Source organism: Mauremys reevesii, linkage group 6 (genome assembly GCF_016161935.1).
Source record: "Mauremys reevesii isolate NIE-2019 linkage group 6, ASM1616193v1, whole genome shotgun sequence".
NCBI classification, from domain to species: domain Eukaryota; kingdom Metazoa; phylum Chordata; order Testudines; family Geoemydidae; genus Mauremys; species Mauremys reevesii.
In genome coordinates, this window is record NC_052628.1 from 52235589 (window position 1) to 52241144 (window position 5556).

Sequence of the window (5556 nt, forward strand, 5' to 3'; positions counted from 1 at the left end):
GTTATTCCCATTTAGGAGATGGGCTAAAGCAGCAGCTACAGGTATCATGTGGTTTTGTGTTTTCAGTTCTAGGTAGAATGCATAGCAGAAAGTGTGTGTTAGGGCTATGCAGATTATTAGAGCTAACAGAGTTGGAGATGAGAGATAAGGCTCACTGCAGCTAGTCATTGAATGGTCATCTGAAAGGAAATTCTCCAGGTTAGTCAGGAAGGACAGAAGGCATTTTAACTGTTGTCAGTGGGTCACATTTGGGTCTGTTTTTTAAAAAATGTATTAACAGTCACAGATTGGGTTGGCACATTTTGAGAAATTACCTGTGATTTGTTAGACAAATGTTTTGCCAGTGGAAATTTGTATTGGTATAAACCTAACATCTGCATAGGAACAATATAATCCCCTCATTAACAATAGACTGTAGAATTAGGGAAATGTATGTGCTATGGAAAGGAATGCTTGCATGGTTGATATAAGGCTCAGTTCTGCAGGGTTCAAAGATATTCTGGGAGGTTTCGTTGGGAGTTAATGGTGCTCACCACCTCACAAGATCAAGTCCTTGTTCTGTCCAAAATTCCCTATTAAACTTCACCTCTTTAGTCTGCTTTGGAATGGCAGAGTTCAATAGTCCCTTCTTTCCTACATATCAATAAAGAATCCAATTCTAGGTGCACTTTCAAAGATGAATCTCACTTTAGAGCCATGCGGAACCAGTGGAAAAAAATATAACCCACCACCACCACCACCTGTCTGCCTTACAATCAATGAACAAGGGATAGTGGAGGAGCACGGACTATGGAAAAACAGACTTCCTCTTGCAAGAAGGAACATATAAACCAGTGTTCGGAACATATGAGCACAAGAATCTGTTTTTGCTCTCTGAAGATGATTGTGAAAGACAGCCCATTTCCTTTTTATCTGATGTTTGGATCATGGTTGAGGGAAGCCTTTTTACTTTAACTAAAGAGCTGAACATTTTATTTTCTCTCATTTGTACATTAAAATCAAACTCCTTAGTGCTCAATCTCCACTACGGTCATGCAGACTACACATAAAAGCCATAGTCATAACAGTGAAACAAAACCCCATTTCAATTATGTGTAGAGTTTCTTGAAAGCAGTGGTGCTTAATCAGAAGTATATTTATGAAAGCCATGGGAGGGACTTTACAGCAAGCTTTCTACAAATGTAGTTGCTGTATACCATGTGTTTTTAGCATTACCTCTGAGAATCATTTATCACTTCCACAGTTTCTCCAAGAAACAGAGCACACTCTATTTCCTTACCGCCTTCATTCCACAATCTCTAAAGCACTATTCATAACATATTATCTGAATATGACTGTGTAGTGATTTTCTTAATTTGTGTTTCTCATATTGAGCCCAAATGTTTAAAAACCTTCCCTCTGCACACACAATATGAACACATATTGTAGATCATATATCCGTATAAGCAAATCAAAATGAGATTTGACTCTAACTAGAATTGCTTACTGCATTTCTATCAAGTCGTTGCTGGACTTAGCATAATCTATCTGAATCAATGTTTTCTTCTTGATTTAAATAATTTATATATTAGTTCTGTGGTATTTGTATAGTATGACCTGAGGGCTTTGGAATGATATTTTGTGCATCAGGTTTAGCATACTAGAAAGCCAAAAATGTAGTGTATTCAACAGCATCTTCTCTCAATTCTTTTTAGTGCATAGAAGGAAGTCTGGTGCTGCACAGAAGATAGTCAGATTCAAAGCAAAGTTGTTTTTCTCTCTTTCCCCCTCATGAAAAACTACTAAAAAGCTATGGAATCACCTTTCACAAACTTCAAATTTAGAAAAAAGTGACCATGTGTTGGCTAGAAGACCTCTTTTTTCAACTTACATCAGAAGTGTCTGGGTTTGATCTCTCCTGCCACCACTAGGATAAGCCAAAATACATGTGGCCCATGATGTTGCAATGAAGGGCATTGTGCCGGTTCTCTCCCCAAAGTCAGTCCATTTTGTTTCACTTAAACAAGGCCAAAAAAAAAAGTGAAAGAATAAGAAAAAATAGCCCAATCAAAAAATCCATGCATACATCAACCTCAGCATATTATGAGGTCAGCTAATTAGAAGTGTTTCACAGAGACATCTATAATTTTAGCCTGAAAGCTTCAGGATTTTTTTTGCCAGTTTGGCAAGGTGTTTGAAAATGTAATCAACTGGCTGGAAAAAAATTCAGCTAAGAAGTACGCCTTAATTATAGGAACTTGGCTTGTTCAAATTTTTTTTAAAAAAGCTTGTTTCTAATTTAATTAGAATTTTATGCCATTGCATCATTAGATGCTACAGTTAAAATGCACCATTTGGGTCAGGGGAGGCAGATACATGGAAAGACTTCCACTAAAAATAAAAAAAATTCAATTAACTCAATGGATTTCTCAAGAGCTTTAGCAAATTGTCTGCTACACAAAGGCAGTAAAAACTGTAAAAACATTGGCAAGAAAAAAATCCTAACAGAAACAAAATACATCTTTTTTTCACTTTGCCATTTGCCTCTGCTGTTTACAGCTTTACATCCATTCATTCTAACAGAAAGGTTGTTTGCTGTAAGTAGTCTTTTGGAATTTGGGTTTTATGCCTTCTCCCCTTTCCATAAAGCCGTAAACCTTACTCAAAAGGGAAACGTTCATTTCAGATTTCATTCCATTTCTTTTGTCATGATTTTCAAAATTACCTAGTGATTTTGAGCACTTAACTTGAAACACCTTAAAGGCACCTGATTTTCAGAGAGTACAGTGCTTAGCACTTTTGGGGGCAGGGGAGGGAGGAAAATCACATTCAAGTTACCTCAGGTCTGGTATCCAAATAGAGAAAACCATAATCATTTTTTTGTAGGACAAACTTTTCAAAAAAATACCTAAAATTGATTTGTCTAATGCTTGTCCTAATTACTGTAAACCTATAGAAAACAGCTCTAAAATACAGCTCTGAAACAGATATGGAACAAAATGCTTGCATTTCTTTTCAGTTTGTCTCCTATTTTAGAGCTGAAACAGATATGGAACAAAAAGATTAGGTGAATAGAAATAACTGTTGAAACCCCATGCAGACTTTGCAGTTAATTTCAGGAGCACTCTGATGCATTGGTTGTTGGGACTCTGGTATTTTCTACAAGCTAATGTAGAGAAGTACCATTTTCTGAAGTGTAATTGCATAAAGCATTTCTAAACCAGTAATGGAAGACTTTCAGATTATCCATCAAAGGAAATCTAGTGAGAAATAAAATGCATTTGGCTGAAAATAAGGTGATTGTGTCATATTAGACACCACTGCCCTCTTCAGTCAGAGAGACTCCCTAGCATGTTGATTTTCTATTTTTATTTTAGAAAACCTGATACTCAGAACATTTTTTTATATTATATATGATTGCTTAACAAATGGAAAGTTTAGAAAAGATTGTAACACTCAGTCTGAATGCTAAGAACAATCGTTCTTTCATAAGTAAATAGAGGAGTGATATGAGAAGTTAAGCAAATAAAGAAATAGTTTCCTATATATGGTTTACTGTTGCTGGTCCAGTGTTTCAGATGAGCATATACCAAGCAGACAACTTACATTTGAGACTGACATTTCTCTCACTGGGATAGTTATATTAGATATCCATCTCATTTCTGGGAGAAATGGAAAGATCTTAAGAATATGACAATCTTACAAAAACAATATGATGAAGCTTTCAGTCTTAAAATAGAGCTCTCATAGTTTTGGTTCATTTTAGTACTAAACAAGCTTCTGAAAATATGGGATTCTCTCTCTTAAGAACTTAGGACATGACAAAATTGGTGCCAAATGGTTTATGAAAGTACAAAATTATGCAAAATGTAGTTTGGAAAAATTTTGCATCCCAGATATTTTGATTCTTTTGCATTACCTGATATTTCAAGGACTGTGCAGTGCTGCATACTTAAACTTGGAAAAGAATTAAAAGGTAAAAATGTACACATGCAAATACTTGAAAAGCCTTTTTCATGCAATTTCATATGCAAGATTTTTCAAGTTCCAACAGAACAAAAAAGTGGCCCCAAAAATCCAAATGGTCTAAATGCAGGACTGAGAGAATCATAGAATATCAGGGTTGGAAGGGACCTCAGGAGGTCATCTAGTCCAACCCCCTGCTCAAAGCAGGACCAATTCCCAACTAAATCATCCCAGCCAGGGCTTTGTCAAGCCTGACCTTAAAAACCTCTAAGGAAGGAGATTCCACCACCTCCCTAGGTAACCCATTCCAGTGCTTCACCACTCTCTGAGTGAAAAAGTTTTTCCTAATATCCAACCTAAACCTCCCCCACTGCAACTTGAGACCATTATTCCTTGTTCTGTCATCTGCTACCACTGAGAACAGTTTAGATCCATCCTCTTTGGAACTCCCTTTCAGGTAGTTGAAAGCAGCTATCAAATCCACCCTCATTCTTCTCTTCCGCAGACTAAACAATCCCAGTTCCCTGAGCTTCTCCTCATAAGTAATGTGCTTCAGCCCCCTAATCATTTTTGTTGCCCTCCGCTGGACTTTTTCCAATTTTTCCACATCCTCTTTGTAGTGTGGGGCCCAAAACTGGACACATTATTCCAGATGAGGCCTTACCAATGTTGAATAGAGGGGAATGATCACAACCCTCGATCTGCTTGCAATGCCCTTACTTATAGAGCCCAAAATGCTGTTAGCCTTCTTGGCAACAAGGGCACACTGTTGACTCATATCCAGCTTCTCATCCACTGTAACCCCTAGGTCCTTTTCTGCAGAACTGCTGCTTAGCCACTCAGTCCCTAGTCTGTAATAGTGAATGGGATTCTTCCGTTCTAAGTGCAGGACTCTGCACTTGTTGTTGTTGTTGAACCTCATCAGGTTTCTTTTGGCCCAGTCCTCTAATTTGTCTAGGTCTCTCTGTATCCTATCCCTACCCTCCAGCGTATCTACCACTCCTCCCAGTTTAGTGTCATCTGCAAACTTGCTGAGAGTGCAGTTCACGCCATCCTCCAGATCATTAATGAAGATATTGAACAAAACCGGCCCCAGGACCGACCCTTGGGGCACTTGAAACTGGCTGCCAACTAGACATGGAGTCATTGATCACTACCCGCTGAGCCCGACAATCTAGCTAGCTTTCTATCCATCTTATAGTCCAATCATCCAGCCCATACTTCTTTAACTTGCTGGCAAGAATACTAGCTAGAATGTTAAATTCAATCCTCCCCTTCAGTCACTTACTGGACTTAATAATTCTTTCAACTTGATAGCCATTTATATAATTTCATTTAGGAAGTGAATATAATCACTTCCATTTTACAGATGGGGACCTGAAGCTCAGAAGTAAGGCACATATCAAGTCAGTATTAGAACAAGGATTAGACCCAAGATCACATGATTACCCAGACAAAGCATAACCCATTCAAATGCAATGCCTTCTAACCATAATGCTTAACTTTTCTGAGCCTCAGCTTCTCTAGATGCAAGTCATAAGCCACACAAAGGAAGATGGGTAAATCTTATCTACTTTCAGATTTTGCTTATGGTAAAAATCATTCATCTAG